At 36.9% G+C, this 24,180-nt stretch overlaps 1 long non-coding RNA gene across 1 annotated transcript in view; it reads right to left on the bottom strand.

Annotated features, from left to right (window-relative positions):
* The window catches only part of LOC134475349 (uncharacterized), a 72,040-nt gene that overhangs the window by 8,731 nt on the left and 39,129 nt on the right, over positions 1–24,180 (bottom strand). Inside the window, exon 3 of the long non-coding RNA XR_010046470.1 lies at positions 21,952–22,056. This is a non-coding gene — a long non-coding RNA (uncharacterized LOC134475349). The remainder of the gene's footprint in view (positions 1–21,951; positions 22,057–24,180) is intronic.

Genomic DNA, 24,180 nt, shown 5'->3' with positions numbered 1-24,180 from the left:
TTGAAGAATAGGCTGACTTCACCCATGACAAATGCCAGTTTCCCTGTCATTTCCTACATACGGCAAGTCATACATGGTTCTTTAGGAAGGGTGTCTTTTCTGTATCACAGTGAGGAAGAAAAGTCTTTCTCAACAGAGATTGATAATGGGGCTACAATAACCTGAATACATAAACTTACTAAAATCACATTTATCTTTCAGTAGTTCCCTATTACCCCCAGATATCTCTTAACGATTTCCCTAGAACTTGCTGTGCTAATCCAGAGTTCTCTTAGTCCTATTTCTTCACAAATTTGCCATTACTAATGCAAAATTGTATAACAATATCTTGCTTTGTCCATTTATTTGAACTAAACTGTCTTAAATACAGCTCATGTACATGTAGCATTAATAAATCCTGTATGTTTTTCTTTTGATAATCTGTCTGGTATTAAGTTGGTTCCTAGCCTCAGCGAAAGACCCTGTATAAGAATAAAAGAGGGAGGGCTGGAGATGTAGCTCAGTGGCATAAGTATCTGCCTGGCATGTGCAAGGTTATGAGTTCAATCCCTAGTACAAAAAAAGAAGAAGAAATTAAAGAGGAAGAGGGTACAAGGACACTGCCTATTCTGGACATCGCGAACAATTTGAATCATATCTGTGACCTTTTATATCTGGTTTACTTCACTTAGCATAATGTATATAAAATGTAGCCATGGTGGAGCATGTATTGATATTTCACTATTGTTAGTTTTCCAATGATGCATTACATCTACACAGTATATGCCATATGGCTGAAAAAAATACAGTAAAGGTTTATACTTTTAAAAATATATTATAGTAAAAGATTTACGGCCATTAACAACCCTCAAAATATCCCCCTTCACTTTGAACATAGTTATCCCATCTTTCCTGCCATTTTCGTGCTTGTATATCCCCTTTATCTGGCTGAGGAAGTTTCTTTCTATTTCCAATGTGGTGAGAGACTTTATCACGAAGCGAGTAGAATTTTGTTGATATTTTTACACATTACTGAGATGTTCATGTGGTAAGATATGTCTTTCTTTTCTTTTTGAGTGCTTCCACTGTAACGTATATAAGAATTTCCCCTATTGTAGTTACAAATAAGGTTCATTTCATAAAAGCTGGGGGAACTTATCAAAAATCGTCAATTTATTCATGCTACTGTCTTTATTGAAAAGTTATTTGAGAGGTGTATGAAAATGTCTTACTCAGTAAATGCTTTCAATTTTTCTGGGTTGTATTATACATTTAGTATATTCAATATAGCATATCACATATGAATACATAGCATACTTTATGTAATACTATATATAATATACGGTCTGGATAGGGTAATTTGGCTGCTGAGCCAAGAAAATATAAGTTTTCACATTCAAAGAAATTTGGCAAATTTGACATTAAGGCTATATTTATTTTGTACAAATATCATTGAATACAAAACAGTTTAGCAAATGTCAAAAACTATAAAGCTATTAAGTAAAATCAAATTACAATTTCAGAAGATATTCATACTTTTTATGCACTGAATTACACTTTAAGTCTCTGCTTTTCTGAAAGGTAGGCCTCACAATATGTCTGAATTATTAAGTATCTGTTCTGCATGTGTAGCTCAATTTCAGGAGGATCTGTTTAGGCTGAACATGAACCATCCTCTTCTTAGAACATGTATGGTCCCTTGAAGATGTATGTCATTTCCAAAGTTAAGGTAAAATTTCAGAGTATGTGGTCATATTCTGGTAATGCTTTCCCCATGAGACATGTAAAAATACATTAAGTTTTAACAAAGTATAATAGCAAATAAGTGAATTACAACAAGTCATGCATTTATTCAACAAATATTTATTGATCACCCACCACGAATAAAGTACTGATATGTGTACTGAAAATACAATGGCAAGAAAAATAGAAATGAGCTTCATTTTAAGAAGTTTACATACTAATGCGGGAGATAGTTAATAACCACACTAATAATTGTAGTTATTTTATATGATAAATTCTATAAAGGAAATGTGCAGGGTACTATGAGAGAGAACAACTTAGGGGAATCCAACCTAGTTCTGAGTGGCCAGGCACAAAGTCCCTCAAGAGTAGGCAATTAAGCCCAGAGCTGTGGCTTATCGAACCTGTGATTATTGCACTAGGGAGGCTGAGGTATAATGATCACTGACTGAAGCCTTGGCTATGTTTTTCCACTCCAGAAAGATATGCAAAAGTTCAAGGCCAATCTGGAATATATAGGGAGACACTCTTTCTCAACCCCTTACCAAAAAAAAAAAAAAAAAAAAAAAATAGATCACTAATTTGAGAGATAAGTAGGAGGGTGTCTGCAATATTCTTCCTCTTTCTTCCATTTCCTATACTCTTTCATTCCCCTTTCCTTCTAGATAAGAAATATATAACCATGGAAGCCACAAGACAGAGAAGTATGGATTATTTAAAGAACTGAGAGAATGTCATTATGACTGATACATGTAAGACAGCATTTTGAGAAATTCCAGCATGTAAAGAAAATAAAAAGGAGGAACCACAAAATGTCAGCAACAAGGAATGGCCAAGGAGAATCTAGTGTCTTATAAGCAAAGGGAGACAATATTTGAAGAATGCTGAATGGCAGACTGGATTGAATTTTGCTGAGAGGTCAATTAAAACAGAGCTGAAAAGTATTCATTGTGTTTAGGAGGACGGAGTCATTAATGAGCTTATCAAAAGCAATTTTGGTAGATGGTAGTCTGGCAAAATTCCAGAGTGGATTGAATACGAGTGAATTAAGGGAGCACTTTGTCCACTGTAAAAGGAGGAAACAGTTAAGGAGCAATGAATTAAGACACAAGCGAATTTTAAAAGGCAATGAGCAGCAGTTGAGGAAAATCCTTTCCAATAGTATTCATTTCACTTATAAAGTGTGAAATACAGTTAGTTCTCCACTAAAAATGAGAAGAGAATGGAAGAGATAATCAGAAGTTTGATGAAGACAGAAAAGAAGGGAGAGAGCGATAGTGAACCACAGAGTAGAGGATGAACAAGTAAGTTTTCTAGGCAGTGTTGAAGGCTGGGTCAGGCTTGTTGACCATACATTTACCATGATAATGTAGTCTGTTTTGTAAGTTCTTCCAGCAATAGTGAATTGCACAACTAACCCATATGGAGATGACAAATGTTTAAGTTCACCTAGGAAGTAATTTTGCCATGTAACAGTAAAGGAGAAAATGATGGTCAATAATATTTACAAGGGAATGACTGTAGAAATGAAAACCATCTAGCCTATACCAGAAAAATAGGAAAGTGAGATCAGAAGGCTGGTACATAAAGAACAAGTAGAGGTTTCAGTGGAATGAGGGATTTAATGCAGTAAAAGCACCATTATATTTGATGTTTTTGATTAATAAACTAGAAAGACAGAAACTTGTGAATAGAGGGAGACATTCAGAGGATACTCATGGGAATACTAAGGTTTTTTTTTCAATGATGATGATGGCCAGTGTTTGACTGGAATTGGGTGCCTGAGGAAATATGTGTAAGAAAACTATTGAAAATGAAGAGGCCAAAGAACTGAGCAGCTAGGATGCTCAACGTTCTTCTATGGAGACATTTCATTTATCCCCAGAATAATGTGGTTAAAAAACTGTGATATAGGATCTGAAATTTTAATAAATGAGAAAGAAAGTAGAGGAAAGATTAACAAATGATTCCAAGGGGGGAAAAGGAAAGAATAATATACTCTCAAAAGAGATGGGGAGGAAGCAATGGTCTATAAGTGACAATTGAATCAAAAGTACTTTAATCAAGCTCTTCAGAAGAAATGTAGATTCCATTCAATCTGTAAAATGTCAAGATTCACAGCCACTTTCTTGAAAATTAATGACCAACACTTGACCTGGAAATACGTGAATTTGTATGAATAAATTCAATTAAACTACTTTTGGACTGCTGTAGTATTTATATCAAATCTACATTTTATAAAGCTAACAATCTACATTTCAGTGTTGTTACTTAATTTTTAAAAATCATGCAGCTGTTCCCATGTGGAATTCTGATCACATGGGTATCACATCCCTTATCCAAACTATTCGTTTTTCCACTCCAGAAAGATATGCAAAAGTAAGGAATACCATTTATCCATTTCACATTTAGTAAATAACACTTCAAATATTGATCTTTTGTTATTTTAATCTAGCCAAAAGTGCAATCTAGGATCCCTGCGTGTAGAGATCCTGAAGTTTAGCTACACCCCTCAGGCTATTCTCATGAAACTTTTTCTCCACTTCAAATTTGCCTTTGTTGTTCCTATTGCCCAAAATGAAAATGAAGTTGGACAAGTATAAAAAGTAGCACACAGCTAAACTTCCACAATGTTATCCTTGTTACCCCGAGCTGGCCTTCACATGCTTATAGTTAATTATTTATAATTACCATTTCCTTATCCTTGGATATAATTCCTTTCAGGAAACTCAGAACTGTCTCTCACTTTGGTATGTTTTTCAAATGTGTCATCCAAAGCTCTGCCATTTTATTTTATTTTCATGGGAAAGAATAAATTAGATTTAACATTATAAATCCTAGGGTTGTAATGGCTTCCTGTTACTGCTATTCTTCCAGTGCCTCCTCATCCCTTGGTGGTTTCCATAAGCTTGCTCTCATGTCCACAAGCTCCGCTAAATTCTCACAGTTAAATCCCTTTGCAAGGGCTACATGTTTTCTTCTGGGACCCTGGCTCTGCTCTTACTAAAGGATTCAAGTAATGATCAAACTTCTGTATCTATAGGTTTTATATCTGAATATAACCAGCCATGGATGTAAAGTATTCTTTTAAAAGGAAAATTTCCAAAAATTTCTAAAAGACAAAATTTGAGTTTTCTGAATGCAAATATTATATAAGCATACCCTATAACATCAGGCCATTTCACAGATTCTTAGCCATTCTCCAGCATCTCTTTAAGCATTGTGCACTTCACATCTCTTTTGTGTACTACACAGTTAGCCCTATGGTTGTTGTGCCTGTACTGAACATGTAAAGACATTTTTCTTGTCATTATTCCTTAAACAATACAGTATGGAAACTATTTGCATTGTATTAGATATTATAAATAATCTAGAGATGTATTAATGTGTAAGGGAGAATATGCATTAAGAACTATGCAAATACTGTGGTATTTTATATATGGAATTTTGGAATCCACGAGGCATCCTGGAGTCTAAGGGACAATTGTACATTTCATGCTCTCCAAGCTCTATTGATCCATACAGTTAAGGGGATTGGGAACCAAGAACAACAAGTCAAAATGTTCTCTACCCAACACTAATCATTAGGGTTCTTCCTGGTCAGCTCTGTGCACTAAATTCCACTTAAACTTCACAAGAAACTGTGTATGTATGCTCACAGACTGATCTTCCTTATGTAATTACAATGTCACCGCACCTGGTTTATGCTTACTCATCATACAGTGGGTAACAAGGCAAAAGAAAAAGATGGCCCTAGTGCTATAGAAAGAAATTGTAATTGACTAGCAGATCGTTGTGATATGGTTTCATAAAGATAGTTTTGCAACCATATGTGTGAAGTGACATCATAGGATAATACACTTAGGAGCATGAGAGGCTTGATTTTGTAACCTAGCAGAATCTCTTGAAAGAGACAGAGTATTATATTACCACCAACCAGAGCAGGTTTTCTGCAAGAAACTGGGGCAACTCAGACTTTGTGTAAGCAAACATCCCTCCTCAGTCTGCTGTCTCCACATAAGCTCTGCTGGGAATGTATCCTTTGAGCTTATCATAAGAAACCATGACTTTTACAAGATTTATGTGTCAGAGAGTTCATTTTCACAGAGCCTTCAACCCAGTCCTTTGTGAGATATTGTAAGCAGCTGCTAAAGGTTATTAAGGGAAAAAGGTAGTATAGTCAAACGTATCTAGAAAACACTGTGTTAAACACAATGAACCAGTTTTCTGCAGAAAAGCTCAGGTTTGATATGCATCATGCACCTCCAAGCGTGAAATATGATATGCAGGCTTTCAAACCTGCACATAATAGGGAATACTTTTGTCAAAGACATCCCATGAGACTGGGCAATGCTGTCCTATGGTTGGAAACATTAACATGTTGGTGGAGGGCAGAGGGGTACTCTGGAAATCAGCTAGGTTGTAAGGAAGTCCTGCAGAGAAGGCATTCAGTCCTTACCAATTCCCTGGCTCTTGCTCAAACAGAAACACAAGTCACTCTGAAACTGACTAAATTGAACAGCTTATTGAATTTACTCTGCACACTTCATTTGAAATTTGGCAACAGCTCTGATTGTCAGAGGTTTTTAATCTGGTACAAAAGGTTACAGAAGAACACTCCTGCCCAGATCTGGCAGCCCATGGAAGGTTTTTTAATTAACTTTAAAAGGTCTGTGTGAGTCCTGTGCATGACAGGATATATAAAACACACACACACACACACACACACACACACACACACACACACACCTAACATGGGAGGAAACAAAGCAGCGGTAGCGCATCCAAGGCCATTTAACTAAAATTTGGGGATAAGCTCATTTCTAGTTTAGAAATTCAAGTTTACAAATATTAGATTTTTAAAACAAAAAACCTGACTAATATAAACTACACTGTCAGAGGGGCTTTTTTTCCAGTAAAGTTGCACTTTCAGAAAAACATCCACACTCAGTCTTTGTTCTTCAAAGGAGCCCTCTTCTCCATCAATGTATAGGTGACAGAATAAAGAGATCACCACAAGAGAGATTATAAATAACTTTGGAAGAACGTGATCTTAAGACTTACATAAGTCTCCCCAAGAAAGAGAGAACAGCAGGGGTTCATAGTGAGCAAAGTCTGGTGATCCTCTGGCAATGTTATGTGTATATAACATGGTGATAGTAGGCTTAAGAACTTGCACAATGATCCCAAATTGGTCCTGCTTTCTCCCCTTTGCCACAGACAATCAGGCTCCAACAGTCATTGCAAAGATTAATTTTTAATCTTGTCTCTCCCTCTTCCAGAATGCTAATTTGGGCATTTAACAAACTTTTGAGATAGAGGCCTATTAGATGCAAAACAATTCACTTTGAAATCCCATCTTATTCTAAATTTCAACCTCTGGCTGTGGACTTCATTTGGAAAAATGAGAAAGAAGACTATAAATCCAACTATGAGCCAGTTAAATTAATTATTTTAACTCAAATAATTTTCACATTATTTTGATAGATGTTGTTTTAATAATTGAAATTAAGTGTATGTAAGTAATGTTTTCAAATGATCATAACTATTGTATTTTCTCATTAAATGGATAAAGAAAGAACAGACCAGTAATAGCACCCTTAGATATTTATATTTTACAAAGTTCTACATGAAAAGACTGAGAATTGTTGGTCTAATCTTCCCAATGTTTTAAATCAAATCTGGTCTGAAATGTACCACACACACACACATACACATTTCCTTAAGTATCCCTCACAAGGGAATTTTTTCATGCCCAAGACCAGGGAGCATCTTTCAGTGTTGAACTGTTCATCTTGTATTGTGTTAAACCCAACAGTTAGAACCCTACAGTAACACATTTTTCACCAATTTCCCACAAACCTGTTGAAAGAGTGTCACAGGCTGAATGTCTGGCAACATATGGAAACAATAACCTTGCCACTATGGTGAGATCCAAGATTGCCTTCTAGATAGCTGTCAATACTGATTAGAAGAGTTTTTCCTATGCCTAATATACTGAATAAATCATCATCTCTGACAAACTGGTTAGAAAATAGTGTGCTGAGGACTGCTACTTCCAAGGAGAGATGTGTTTTTCTTTAACTTAATCAAGACATTTAGTGCTGATGCAGAAAAGTCCAAAGCTGCACATCAGCAGGCTTCAATCACAGTCACTTGAAGCTCTCCTGTAGTTATTACGAGCCCAGCTTTCTGGCTACAAATGCCATTTGCCTTGATGTAAGGAACTGCTTGATTTATTAGCTTGGATGATATTATCCACTCTGAGATCCTTCCTAATTTTCTTACATAATCAAAAGGAAAGTATTGCCATTAAGACATCACATTAGTTGTTCCATGGGGTTATTTATGACAGGAAATTATTTGAACCTAAAGTAAGAATAAAGCAAGTTGAAGTCTCACATATTTAAAGTCACAAAAGGAAGGGAATGTTGAAGTAGCTTCACCCCCTGTCTGTAATTTCTCTTGTTGGGATCACTCACACCATGACTTCAGATGGCCCTAAAGCATTTTCTATAACCAAAGGTTTGTTACCAGAAGAAATGAGACTCATCTTCCTCTCACAGTTCCTTGCCTCTTTAAAACTGTAGTACAGCTTTATTTATATTGATTTTTTAAATCACTTTAAAGATACACTTATAAATTCATACAAATAAAAATGGACACCAACCAACTTATACATGTGCATTTGCATCTGTGGTTAAAGGGATGGTGGTAAGCCTGTCTATAATATTTGGATATGGTTTGAATGTGTCTCCCAAAGGTTCAGGTGCTGAAAGCTTGGTCCTCACTGTAATGGGATTAAGAAATATTGGAATCTTTAAGAAGTAAGGCTCAGGGAAAGGTAAGTAGGTTATGGGTGAATCACCTTTGGAAGGTATTAATGTTTATCTAATGAAAGTCGAATATGTCACACAGGACTGGACTGGTTACCAGAAGGATCGATTGTGATACAGGAAGGCAATCCCACATGTCTGATTTCTTCAGCATGTTTTGCTCCTTCTGCTCTTGCATGCAGTCCCACCATGTGTTGTTTTTTACTATGCCGTGACACAGCATGAGACTCTTATCAGAAGTATTCACCCAATCTTCCTGTCTCAACTTTGAGCTAAATAAATCTCTTCTCTATAAAGTAGCCACTTTTAGGTATTTTGCTATAGCAACACCAAATAGTATAGAGACCATCTCTCTCTCTCTCTCTCTCTCTATATATATATATATATATATATATATATATATATATATATATTTCAAATGCTTTTACTTTTGAACTAGCCAGCGCTTTGTTAATAATATTCTCCGGTCACACAGTATTTTCTCTGTTCATGGGTTCAAAGCCAATGTTGAACACTAGAGCACTAGAGGCACACTCCCACCTCAGGGCATCTGTTTGATATTGCTCCTTCGCTGCCTGGAACATTTTCCCCTGTCTGTACAGATTCTTCCTGTATCTCCTTCAAAATTGGTTCCAATGTCACTTCAGTGAAGCACCCCCTCATCCGCCCCGGCTCCCTACTTAAAATTACAACCCATTCATCACTATTTCTAGCACTCCTTATCCAGCTACCCTGCTTTACTTTTCTCCACAGCACTTCTAATCCCTCAATTTGGCACATCATTTCCTCAATATTTAATGCCTACTTTCTCATTTCCCCAGATCACATACGTGTGCACGCATGCACACGCACGCGCGCGCGCACACACACACACAGCAGAATTCAAGTCCCACAAGGATAAGAATTTGCATCTGTTTCACTCATTGGTATATTCATAGCATATATAGGAGTACTTAGCACACTGTATGATCAGTCAGTGTGTCTTGAGCAGGCAGGAGAGAAGGAAGTAATGCCAGACTATAAAGATATAACAGTCCAAACATTATCTTTTAGATGTTTATTTAAAATCTTTAAAACTTTCCTTCATATTATACCTACTCAACCTAGAGACTAAGGGAATGCTTTCTGCATAACTTTTCACTTTATTCCACATTGTTTTGAGGCCAGGCCAACTTGGAGCAACATCTGTGGATTTGATTTATTGTTGAATTTCTGAAATCATAAGTACAAAAAAAAGTTCTAGAATTAGACAGTTGATTCTTGGACTTTAGCTCACATCAGAATTCCCTGGAACTCTTGTTAAAGCACAGAGCATTGGGTCTACCTCTCACAGTGTCTGATTTTACAGGTCTCAGGAAAAGCCCAAGAATGTGCATTTTTAACAAGTGCCCAGGTGGTACTGCTCATCTGGTTAACTCTCTGAGAATCACCAGAGTGAGCATGGACCATTCACTGGTGTTTTCTCAATGGTTTTACTTTCCTTTGTATTTTCTGCTGGAGAAAATCATTTTGTTTTACACTTCATCTCCATATTTAATTTTTATATATCTAGCTTTGCACTGAAAGAAGAATAATCAGTAAAATGTTTGATCAAACATCTCAGCAGATAAGTGAAGGACATATTCATTGGCCCCCTTTTGAATTGTCTGCATCCTTTCTTTCCACTGCTACTTCAGTACCACATACAACAGACTTACTAGTTTATGCTAAAACTCTCACCTGTATTATAGGCGCTTCTCTGACTCCTGTCAAAAAAAAAATCTAATACTGCTTCCCCTGAATAGCAGATCCTTTTGGCATCCCATGACACAGACCTTCAGCCACTTCTGATTTTGGTTGTTTTTGATAGTGTCATTGCAAACTTATAAGCATCCCATCTTAAAGCCTACTGTTTTCCTCTGATTTTCTGCATTGTGGTCTATCTTAGTTCCTTTTCTGTTGTGGTAGCAGATCTCATGTCAGGTAATTTAAAAACAAAAGAGTTTTACTGGGATTATAATTTTGGAAGCTGGAAGTTCAAGATCAAGTCCACAAGATCTGATGAGGGACTTTTGCTGACTTAATGGATAGTGAAAAGCAGAAGGTAGATGTGTGCAGAACACAAAGAAAGCAAGAGGCCAATTCATTTTATAACAGTCTGATCTCATGGTAATTAATCCCATTCCACTATAGCAAGAACTCACTCCCACAAGATGGCTTAAATCCATTCTTGAAGGTAAATCCTTCATGACCCTATTGCCTCTTAAAAGTCCTACCACGTTTAACATTATAAAATTAAGAATAAAGTTGAAACATGACTCTTGGTGGAGATGAACCACATTGAAACCATAGCTGGAACTCTCAGAAACTCTAAGTTTTTCAGTTCGTACATAGAACAGCCAGAAATCTAGAGGCACTAAGTGTCTTTGGGATAATCTTAAAATAATTGGAGGGAACATATATGAATACATGCCCCAGGTTGTCATCCTTTGGTGAGATAAGTCTGAGTTTCACTCTACACCATCCTTAAGATATTCATAGCACAGATCCCTAATTGCCTACAGCAATAAACAGCTTGATGATATACTTCTCCTTGACCTTTTTCCTTTTCCATGTCACTCCTCCTGCTATATATCTCTCTCAATAACTAGAATTACCCCCCTAATAAACTACTTTTATTTCAATCTTTCTTATAGATTCGTTTTCATGGAGTTCAATCAAATGTGCAGTCAACTTTCAGTATCCATGAGTTGCACATTTGTGGATTCAAATAATTACAGGTCAAACATATTTGAAAAAAATGTGTCTGTACATAACACGTGCAGACTTTTTTCTTGTTATTCTTCAAGCCATATAGTACAAGAACTATATACATAACAGTTACCTTTCATGAAGTATTATAAGTCATCTAGAGATGATTTAATGTATATGGGAGAAGAGACACAGGCTATAAAGAAATACTACATCGTTTTATACAAAGGACTTAAAAATCCATGATCTTCAGAGATCTCTAGAACCAACCCTTCATAACTACTGAAGGACAAATGTACTGTCTTATCTTGGGTTCCTTAGGATTTAACTCTGAGATAGCTATTGGGAAAAGATTGAGGAGAGACCTCAGAAGCTTTGCCTGTAAGGTGATGAAAAAGGTGAAACTGCCACAAGGTTGCTACTGAGACCTCAGCCAATCTTAATTGGGCTCTTGAGGTGGTATGCCCCTCAGGGTTGTCGCAAATGGAGCCAGAAAGCTCAGCTGGTCATTGGCCATCAGCAGCCAATGCGCCTAGCACCTGAAGTATAAGTGGGTTGGCTCTGAAGAAGGGCTTAAGACAGGCAGCAACAGTGTCCACTAGAGAGCCTCTGCATCCTTGCCATCCCTTCTTGGCAACTTTCAACAACCCAGCAATTTCCATCATCTTTGTCTGTCTCCTGCAGATGGTTTACTCTGTAGAGTGAACATCTCTACAGATATACTACAGTGTTTAGAAAAAAATAAGTCACACTTGGCATAGTGAGGAAATACATTAATGAAATCTAAAATCATAAGTGTAAAAATTGACTACAAGGTGCTAACTTAAGTGCTCATATATAATTAAATTCCATCAGTGATGTGAAATTGTATTCAAAATATCGCTTCCCAGAAAGGTTTTTATTCTCAGCTGTGGCATTTCGGGTTGTGTTTTTTTTTTTTTTTTCACACATGGAGTGAAGACAAAAATGTCTGTCAAGGCACTTGTTATAAAAGGGCAATTAAGACATCCTGGATCCGGTATGACTAAGGGATAAGAGCCCTAGTGCTCCTGAAAATACTTCACTAATTACAGTCTCATTTAGTGGCAAGACCAAAAAAAAAAAAGCAGGCTACTTTATTTTTTCAAGTTTAAATAAAGTGGATTTAGTACTTACAAACTCTCTTCAAGAGTGCAAAAGTGATGCTGCCCGCATCTCACTTTTTGTCAAGGAAACTCCCACAGTCACTGCCCTCTCTAGGAGAAAAGAGCAGCATGGCTCTCAAGAACACCTGTTTCTCCTAGGATAGCAGTATGTGTACACCATGGATCTCTTTCTTTCTGAAATGCCCTCCTGTTCCCGTGAACCATTTCTCGATGTAATTGCAGACTCACATGCAATTTTAAGAAGGGAGACCGACTGAGAGGACCTGCGCATCCTCTACACACTTCTCCCTGGAGATAACATCCTGCTAGTCTACAGCACAATGTCACAACTAGGGTGGTGATATTGATTGAATTCATTCACCTTACTCAACTCTCTCCAGATATACTTGTACTTGTGTGGGTGTACTTAGTTTTAATATAATTTTATCACCTATGTAGGATCATGTTTCCACCATCACAGGTCAAGATGCAGGAAAAGCAAAAACCACACAGAGCTTCAAAGAGGGCTCTTTGTCTTAGGTACTTTCCTAAAACCTGGGACAAAACACCTAACACCTGCTTCTTAAAAGAGATGAGATATTTCATGGCACAGTTTCAGAAATTTCAGTCCATGTTCAGGAGCCTTAACATAAAAACACATGGAAATGCCTGAGTGGAGGAGAGCTGCTCAGGTCATGGTGGCCAGGAACCAGAGAGAGAAAATTGGAGCTGAAGAGGGAGATAAACCTTCCAGGTCACACCTCCAGTGACTGGCGTCTTCCAGCTAGGCCCCACCTCCTAATAGCATGTCAGCTATGGTGGCTCAGAGTCCAATCGCCTTCCAAAAAGCTCAGTCACTGAGCACATGAGGCTTTGGGGGACAATCTTGATTAAACAACAGCACTCTTATTACTCTTGCATAATTACATCCACCAGCTTCTAGCCCCTTTCCCATCTCCTTTGACACCCTTCTCCATTTCTAAAATTTTACCATTTCATATATGTTACATATATAAAATCATACAAATATTTAATCTTTGGGTACTGCTTATTTCATTCAACATAATTCCCTGGAGGACTCACCTAAATTGCAGTGTGCATCAAGTTCATTTCTTTATTATTACTGAGTAATGTTCCACAGTATAGATGCACCACATTTGTTTAAACATTTGTCCACTCTGGTGACACCTGGTTTATTTCTTACTTGGAGCCATTGCTAATAAAGCTGCTGTGAATATTCATGTATAGATTTTTTTTTTTTTTTTTTTTTTTTTTTTTTTTGCGGCACATAACATTTCATTTCTCTGGGACAAATGCCCAAGAGCACAATTTCTGAGTAATATGGTAGTTGCATATTTAAGTTTTTTAAGTTCTTCAAAGTGTCTGTATGTTTTTTCCACTTATTCTAGCAATGTGAGTGATTCAGTTTCTCTGCATCTTCACTAACATTTTGTTTGCCACTACTTTATTGTCGCATTCTGGTAAGTATGTGGAAACATCTCATCATGGTTGTAACTGTGATTCCTTTGTTGGATAATGATATGAACATTTTTAATATGATTTTTCATTAGTTGTATATCCCCTCTGTAAAATGTTCACATTATTTATTTACTGAGTTACTTGTTTTTGTTTTTTTTCATTTGTATCTTGTCAAAGGGAGCAGAGGGGATTTTCCCCAAACTGGGTAGCCCGGTGTCCTGGATGAGATTAGGAGTTTTAGGCTGACTGGGTCATGAGTATGAGTCTTTAGGATTCCTTCAGAAGGGGAGAAAAGTCTCAGGCCAGACATGGAAGGAGAATTCTTTCCTTGATCATGTATCATTTGCTGTACTCTTCATCGATTCCTCCAGAAGGCTTGTCTGGTGATGCCAGAGGGATTTCCATCTGATCTAGGGGTTGAAACAGCCTACTCAAACTACCTTTTCTTGCTAGGTTAGGAATCTGGAAACCCCACATTTGGTCACCTTCTTCTGTTGTTTGGGGGAACATACAATGCCTGGAAACTATGCAGTTCTTCAGCTCCAGGATCCCAAACTAGTTCACTTTCCCCTTACCACCTTTCAGGCTCCTCTTTCAGCCATCTCTTTCAGCCACCTCGTGAATTATTTCCTACATTTATAGTTGTATGTAGCTAGGAAGAGCTGGGAGAAGTAGATCTATACCGTGTTATCTGGACCAGAAATCTGATATGCCTTTTTGAAGATTTATATTAGCTATAGTTACAGCCTAGTTTCACCTTCTTCCATATATAAAAAGAAATAAGAGGTGATTTTTTTCATACAGGGTTGATTGCTCTTCTATGACATTAGATCGTGTTCCCAAAGCATTACTCATAAAAGTTTAGAAGGCAAATTCTCTTATAGATTCCAAAATTTTACAGAGTCAAAAAAATCTTAGAGACCGTCTAAGTCAATGATTTTTAAACATCCAGAACACTTTATGCAAACGGACACCAATGGGGAAAGATAAAACTAGAAATCAGTTAAGCTCCCTTGGTGAAGTAGACATGGTGACTTCAGTCTTTTATTTTTTATTTCTATCCATCTACTAACTGACTTGGAATATAAAGAATTTAAGGAGCACAGGTTCGAAAAGAGCCATCTAGTTCAACTCCTCCCTTTATAAATGAAGACTCTGAAGCCCAAAGAGGGGATATAATTTGCCTAAAGTAGCAAAAAATTTGTGCAGAGCTGATATTAAAATTTTACTTCCTTTAGTCGGTAAGTTTATCCTAACATAAGTGTCCAAAAGAAATCAAGCTCTAAGTCTGCACAAAGTTTTATGCATGAATACTCCTAGTAGATTTATTCAAAATAGTCAAAAGCTGTAGGCAACTCATATGTACATCAACAGGTGAACATGTACTACACCTAATATGATCCAAAAAGACACTTCTTAGCAATGAAAAGAAAACTTACCATTGATTCATGCAACAACATAGATGGTTCTTCAAAATATTTTCTGGAGCTAAATAAGCCAAACATACATACAGTACACACTGCATCATTCCACATTATATGAAGATCTAAAACTAGTATCTTTCCTCTTTGAAATTTCACCAAAACATTTCTTTCCCAAACTGTTTAGTTCCCAGAATTATTTTATTCTTTTATGAAATGACCTCAGGATCCTAACTCACGTAGTTCAATCTTGAGCTCTATATATTGGTATTTTTTCTATAAAATGGAGAAGCTGATCTATATGACTTCTGTGACTCTAAAACTGTATTAAACTATGATATTTAAGTATACAGGAGGGGACACTTTGAGCTGCTAAACAGCCAAGAAATATAATACACAGACTGGACTGAAAGTACTGGTGCATTTAGAACACATGGAGATAGACTGCATAAAGGGTTAGGTCTTGAGAACCCATGAACCCTTTTGGCACCTAAAGAGAAAATCAATCCTAATCATAATTTCTTGTGTCTGCTTATCACAATCAGAACATGTGTTCTATGTGTTCAGGACCCAGATTTGAGCTAAAGGCAACCATATGTGGGATGAGCAATGAATTCAGGGAACCCTCAGTACAGGAACATCCTTGGGAAAATAGAAAACATAAATCCTCTGCCCATTCAAATTTTATTCCAGAACCTCAAGAAGAATAAAGTGGTTTCTTCTGCTCATGGTTTCATATACAGATCATTCAGCACTACCCTCTATCTTATCAGTAAAGTTCCTAGCTCATATCTCAGAACAGACATTTCAGAACTCACAGGGTTATATTGCTGAAGGGGAAACTTCTTATTCACCACAAATTAATCTGCACTCTCAGCCACAGATTATTTTTGGTGATAAATATTTATTGTATCCTTTCCCTGGGAGCCTCAGAAATTTGATCAACTAGACTGAAGAAGCCCAAAGTCATAGGAGAAATCCTCCCTCTATCAGGCATGGAAAAGCAGGAAGGTGGAAGGAGGAACTGAAGGGTGGCCAGTGGATCCAACTCTCTAGAGCCTGTTTTCTGCCTTTAAAAGGCAAGCAAGTCCTCCATGTCATCCTATCCTTCATCCATAAACATGGATTGAAATTAAGACCTTTCATTGTACCAAGGATGAGTACAAATCTGTTTGGTCATATTGTAAGATTATATGGGTCATATTTTCTATCAGGTAGGGTCACTGGGGTATTAAAAGGTATGCTGTTCCTTGCAACACTCAAAGAATGAAGCAAATCAAGGCCAGCTCAGCTTGGAAGATGGCATGAAAGGGAGAGTAAGCCAGCAAGTCCTCTGTTTTGCATACAGCAGGGAAATAGGGACAAGAAAGCTTTTCCCTGGGTCTTATTTTCTACAACGGCCTTTCCTGTATGTGAGGCCAAGTATGCCACCTCAATGTGAAATTAACAACATAGAGTGGGTTGTGAGGTGTGGTATTGGAATCCCAAATACTGTGTGAAATTACCCAAGTATTGTAATCCTCTTTCCAGTTTTCCTCACAATCTAAAGGGTTGTATTTGTAATCCCACTGAGACATTACTGGAATCTCAGCAAGTTAATTCCAATCTACCTTCACCAAAGCAACCCACAGCAAGAATAAAGACACCAAGACAATCCAAGTTAAGGGCATCCAAGGGGTCCTAAGTCCAATCCCCATGAGGACATGTGGACAAAGATCCTAATCCTAGGCCTCTCCCAGAATGTATTATCTTGTGAAGAAGGGCGGTGGCTCAGGGATGAGTGACAGTGAGGATGGCGGGAATTACTTGAGTAACTTGAGCTGACTAGCCAGGTGAGAGAAAGAGATATGCAGAAGGATCAATTCACATAATCTAATTAAGGTAGCAACTGAATTGTTTTTGGGAGGCTGTCTCTTTGGTTTCTGATATGTAAACTCTTGTGCCCTGGGGAGTCATAGCCTCTTTACCGTGAGGCTCCTATTCAGTTGACATTCCCAGAGCTACTGGCTCTAACATCTGCTGTGCTCATATCCTACATATATCCTGTATAGACAGCACCATGTGAGGAAACAGGAGTGTCTGTTGACTTTAGAGATTACATACCAGCACCTCGGCTAGCCTTATTTGCAATGCTTAGAGACAATTGAAGAGAGAAGGAAATACCATAGACAGCTCGCATGTATGAATACCGAATAGTCTCCCTAATGTAAGTAATGATTCAAATATATAAAAATATGTGGTAATCATGATTCCCCATTAGGTGGCCTTGGAGCCTTATAAAGTTTTCACTCATTAATTAGAAAGGCTTTATTCTGGGCTTCTTGATTTGAAAATATTTGAAGCTAGAGTATATGAAGTTTTATCCAAATATATCAAGGAAAAAGACACTATGGTAACTACTATTAAGTCAGGTTATATGGTGGTGAAGTACTAGGTTGTTGAAACAGTCATGCTGTGACCTCTATTGTTATATTGTTATGTCCTGTTTTATCTCAATCTCCCCCTTATTGTTTTAAAAAAATTATTTAGTCATTTATGTTTGTCTTAATTAAAGAAAAAATTCAAAAAATTAGGATATATAAATAGTAACTCTTTTTGATTTCCTATTAACTTGTTTTGAAGTCCTGTAGTACTCCCACGATCTTGTTTTGACTGATTAGACTCTGTTCCATTCTATATGGTAGTATCAAGTTTGAAGACATAGGCAACTACTTTGAAGACAATAAGATTCACTAAGATACCCATTCTGGTTTGACTATTGTCTTCTTTGGAAGTCCTGTAATGTTTACAATGCCTAAGTTTTATTGGTCTTGTTCTCTACTGTTTTGTCCAACTTTATAATATCTAATGAGATAGACAATTCTTTTTAAGGAAACAAGGGACAACGTTGATAACCATTGTTGATAAACTTGTACTCTGTTCTACATCATGTGCTATGTCTATCCTTGGTATTGACTGACAGCTGTGTTTTGCCATATTTGACTGTATTCTCCCCCCCCCAAAAAAAAAGTAATAAGCACTAAGGAGTAATGAAATCCAAAGTACGTGAATTTTGTTGTAAAAAAGAGAGGGAAAAAAAAAAGAAAAAGAGCTCTAACGGATATAACAGCAAGTGTGTTTAGGGGTGTTAAATAGCTGACTGTATCAATGTTTTTGAACATTGAACATTGAACACAGCTGTTTGCAGTCTACCTGTTTGAATGTCCACCTTGTATTCTTTGATACTGTGATTTGAGGAACTATTTTCAAGATGATAATATGTAATATACTAACAGGTGATTTCTTACTGTTATGTTTTTTTGTTTGTTTGTTTGTATTGTTTTTTTTTGTTTTGTTTTGTTTTGTTTTTATAGTTCTGTATTACGTGTATCCTTACACCGCTTTGGTTTGTTTTGTGTTTTTCTCTTTTTCCTCTTAAATAAAAAAAAATAAATAAGTATAAGGAAATAAGTCTCCAAATAATCAAAGCCACAGTAATTCTTTGCATTCAAGGGAAGTCACTGGGGTTGTCTCCCACAGTATAGGAGAAACGACAAATAGAAGCATGAAGACCACAGTGATTCTTTCAAATAAATTAGATCACATCTGGTCCACAATAGCCTTTAAAGGACAACATCACTGACAATCTAATCTATTTTGATTATTGCTGATTTGGAATTTTATCCTCTTTACCTCATCTTTCAGTCACAAACAACTGAAATAAATCCTGGCTAACTTCAGCCAACAAGTTAAAAAATAGCTTGAAAAATTGAAGGAAAGGCTCAATAAATGGGCTTTGGGATAGGCAGCAGATGTAGTGACTTGAGATACCTTCGTCAGAAATGTAGAGGAGAATCTCTATGTGAAGCCATCATAACCACCCAGTCCTAATGATTCTGTCCCTGGATTGCTCTTTTTAAGATTTGGATCCTCAGAACTCACACTGTGACTGGCCTAGCTTGTGTGACGTCCCTGCCCTTTGGCAACTGAGTTAATATTCAGTAGGGGAGGAGAGTGGATTAGGTTATCAAAAAGAGGAATGACCTGTGAGAATTAGAATCTGAAGCCTCACTCCCCATCATCAAGTGCCTAATACCTCATATATTTGTCTTCCTCCAGCACTCAAAAGTCATCATACTTTCCCTTGACTCCAGACCTCTACTTACTATTCCCTCTGTAAGGACATACCAATCATCCCTTGAATGGATCCTATCCATCTCTAAATTCTCAGAATGGGCCTCTGATGAACCATTCCATCCATACTCCAGTTTCACTCCCTCCCCAGCCTCCACTCCAATCTCAATCAAAATAAAATTCTCTACTTATTCGTTAGAACATGTGTTTAATTTCTCATCATTGTGTGCAACCCTGTTTATTTAATGTCTATGTCCCCAACAAGCTGTAAGCCTGAGACACTGCATCTATTGGGGTTTAAATATTTTCCCACTGCCTGGCAGATCAGTGGCGCTTGGCACATATTTGTGAAGGAACACAGGGAAAGGGAAGTTTTGTTGTTTCCTCTGTATACAAGGTAGGAGTTTAGATGCCCTTTGTCCCGTGAGGAGTGAGATTCTGTTTGAGAAGGAGATTCTTTAGGCCTCTAGTCCACTAGCTGATTGGAATTCAGCCCTGAGGTATGAAGAAAAAACCACAGCTCATCAGAAACTACTGATTTGTCACTATTTGTCATCCTTTCTTTCAGGCATATAATTTCTCTAGGCATCTCATAAGTAGGGATAAGAGACTGGGTAGGTCTGGGATATCAAATTCCCACTGTCATCCCATAACATACCAAATCACCACAGTTTCTATCATCTGACTTATTTTTTATATTAAAAATAAAGGTGAAGTAAAGGAAAAATTCACAGCCTTTGTGGTACTGACTCTAACAGAGAGTGAACCAATGTATATATAATTTATCAACCAGAGAGAAGTACAGAATTGGCTAAAGACATCAGTGTTTAAAGAGATAACTACAACTTTAAAAGCAGTGATACTGTCATTTGTCAAGTGGGTGGCCCCTGTACCAAACTTCTCTGGTTTCATGTCCTATGTCAGTTACCTAATTATGTGACCTAAACACATGACTTAACTTTTCAGCATTCCAATGTCTTTGACCTTTGAGCCAGGCAAAGGAAGACATATTGTGTGATCTCAAGTATATGTAGTAGCTAAAATAGTTGTTATAGATGTGAAGAGTAGTAGTTACTAGACTGTGGGAAGGAGAAGGAAAAGAGAAGTTGATCGATAGCTATAAAATTACTTGTCAGGAGGAGTGATTTCTAGTGTTCTATAGCACATAGAGTGAGTATAGTTAATAATGATTTATTGCATATTTCAAAATAGTTAGAAGACATGACTCCAAATATTCCCGACACAAATAACAATTGTGTGAGGTAATGAATATGCAATTGACCCTAAGTAGATAAGTACATATTGTATACATGTTTACCCCATAAATACAAATAATTATTGTGTATCAGTTAAAATCTTAAAGCAAAGAAATATGCTCCAAAAATGAGACCAAGGGTATTTTTAAAATCGACATTATGAAGCAGACATTAAATTACTTAAAACATAAGCCTGGCCACTAGGGAAAACCAGTGAAATTAACTGATCATTATCATCAGCTGAAAGTGGTATGCATGGTCACATGTTTATACCTTTATGAGTTTGGAGGCCTATAAAGACAGGCTGGACAGTACTTTGAGGTGGGGAAGAGGATCTGACTTCTACTTGGCACTAGGTAGAAATGTGGGTGTTCAGAGACCCGACATCAGAGAAGGGAGATGAAAGACCAGCCAAGTAAGAATTACCATCCCAACCACTGAAAATTTGTCACTGGCTGAAAGACATGGAAGACTGTGGATTTATAATAGATTTTAAATTGTTTTGTGTGGTGGCTGAGATCACAAAAGACTGTTATACACAGCTGCCTTGGATAGATGATGCTTTGGGGAAATCATAGAGAGGAATTCTTGTTTCTTGGGAGATCCAGGCTGGAATATCAAAATAATCAAAGGCCAGAGAACATAGAATGAAAGTCAGGAATCCAGTCCTACCAAGAATTGGAACATTGAAAGATAAGTTTCTCTCTCCAGAATGGGGCTTTTGGACTTCTGGCCATGTAAAGTGTGATCAGTATACTTTGATAAAACACAATTCCTGAAATAATCAAAGTTTTCCTTTACTGTTATCTTGTTGTTTTCCTGCTATACTTTTAATGTTAGTTAGTTGGGGATTACTCTCCCTACCTTTGAATGGTAGTGTCTGCAAGTCTCTGAATTTTCTCCCTGCTCTACAGTAAAAGATAAACTTATACTCACTTTGTACCCCAAGATCATCTCAATTCAGAATTTATAATGCCCAGTTTGAGGCAGGAAGCAAAACTGCACTTGATTTAATCTTGTAACTTCTCCCCTTCCCAGCTGTGGCTTCTAATTGTAATATGACAATTTTAGGATTTTCAAGGCTGATTTCTGGGTTCACCTCTCCACTTTCATGTGGCCTCTCCTCTCTATCACTCCTTCTCCAGCTTCCAACAAGCTCACTAGCCCAGTTCCAACCAGTCCAGAGTGGTTGTCTCAGTAATATACCACTGCATTAAAAAAATCTTAAAATTTATTGAGCTTAACATGATGATGATTTATTATAACTCACAATTCTGTAAACTGGTCTGGGTTAGTTGAGCAGATCTGCTTCACATGGGGTCTGTTGAGGCTGGAACATTCTTCTTTCATGTGCCTCTCACCTGAGCTGGAATAGCTGGAATAGAAGTGGAGAGGGGTGGTAAGGGATATGTTTCACTTTCCAGAACTCCAAGAGATTGATTTGAGCTTTCTCAATGCATAGTGATCTCATATTACTCAGACTTCTTTTTCATTATTATTTATTTTTTAAAAATCAAAAGAGAAAAAAAGGGTAGAAACGATATAGAATTTCAAAAATAACATTCAGAAACCATCACTAGTTGATATAGTTGTTGTTCAAGTTACAAAATCAAAGCATTAAAAATGAACAATCAATTATAGCAAAACTATTCTCTAAAGGAAAGAACAACTTGTATACACATGTAACTGTATGTATGTTTATGTGTCCAAGATAGATAACCATACTACTAAGTTTTTGATAGTTCATCAAACAGAATACTCAGACTTTTTTCCTAACTGCTGGCTTCATCTCAGATTCAAGAAAAGGAGAGACAAGCTTTTGGTGGGAGAAGCCACTTGTATACATAGCCAAATTTGAAGAGTCTCTACCACAGATAGGAAAATATGATTTAAACAACTGTCACTCTACTCTCTGGTCCTGACAGATACTTGAAAATGACTGTTGTATAGCATCTACAGAAAGTCCAATCAAAAGGTATTCTTCCTTACAAGGCAAGTTCTCATCAGGCAAGTTCCTTGTTGTGGTTTAGATCTAAAATGTCTACAAAAGGTCTCACATTTGGAGGAGGGACCTAGTCAGAAGGGACAGTTCGTTTGCGACATGACTTAGAAGAGAGTGTTCTCATACTAGACTTATCCCTTCTTTCTCTGCTTCCTGGTCACCACAGGCTGAATAACTTTTCTTTCACCATGCATTTCCACCATGGATTTTCTGCCTTGGAGCTTGGCTAAACATGTACTGAAGAAAACTATGAGCCAAAATAACCTTTCATCCTTTAAGTTGCAGACATCTTGTCCCATCAGCAGGAATGCTGACTAATACCTTCCTTTTATTCAGGTAAATGTGACCCTGAACCCCATAATCACTTGGAATTATTTTCTTAGTCACCAGTAGTCTCAAATTAAAGAAAACTTGATTCAGTGTTGGTCTGAAACAATTTTTTTACAGAATTTAATTCAATTACCTTCTTGGAAAATGCTTAATCAATTTTTCTGACAAACTCAGTAGGATTAAATCTTGGCTTCAGGAAACAATTACTCACCCGCTCAGTTCATCTGCAGCTGACTATAAGTCAAGATTCTGGTAATATTAAGCCAGCTGGTCATTGAATTTTGTACCAACAATTATTTTTAACCATCTTATTTTCCTATAAAATGCTCTGCCAAGAGTGAATCTCCAAACTGATCCATGAAAGTCCTCTTCCTTTACATATACTATTGCAATAAATGCTTGAACTATGCACACAGAAATAAACTGAATGAAGTTTCCTTTAATATTATCACATGTATTCAAATTGTGCTGCTAAGGACTCTATTGGAAAAAACATTTGGAAAACTTGATGTTAGCTCTCTTCTCAAATAGCCCACATATGTTTGGTTCCTAACAAACTCTATCACCAAAAAAAAGAGACTACAGATGTAGGAAAAGAAAGTACTAGCTCTTTTGTATTATCCCAAATTGTTGTGTTTATGACAATTAAGGCTTCCCAATACCTTAACCATTATCTTCATTTTGATCTCATTATTCAAAATAACAATAGAAGACTCCATGGGAGAAAGAGATATTCTACAAACTGAATATTCATCTCTAAATAATCCAGAAACAATAATAAGTCTCAGTTTCAAGTTTCTTCTTCATTTTCATTCACTGAGAAAATCATGAAATTTGAAGGCACTTGGCAGATTATGTAGTTTAAACTTCCTTTGATTCATCCCAATTACACAGTTCCTCATCAATGGTTGTCCTGCCTCTACAAGAATACTTCTAGGGACAGTTATCTCACTCCTCACAAAATAACCCATTCAGTATTGACATGTACTCATTGTCAATTCCCATATTTAACCAATAGTATTCCTCCATGTAAATTCTGCTTAGGGGTGGCTTCTAATTCTTCTCTTTAGAGCAACATAGGATAAGTCTACTCCTGCTTCTTTGTGACAACATTTCAAATGAAGACAACAGGAATTCCATCTCCACATTGCTATATATATCAATTAT

Source organism: Cavia porcellus, unplaced genomic scaffold (assembly GCF_034190915.1).
Source record: "Cavia porcellus strain 051 isolate PalLab524CR breed Dunkin Hartley unplaced genomic scaffold, mCavPor4.1 scaffold_3, whole genome shotgun sequence".
Taxonomy (NCBI): Eukaryota; Metazoa; Chordata; class Mammalia; order Rodentia; family Caviidae; genus Cavia; species Cavia porcellus.
This window is presented reverse-complemented; position numbering and strand designations above follow the sequence as displayed.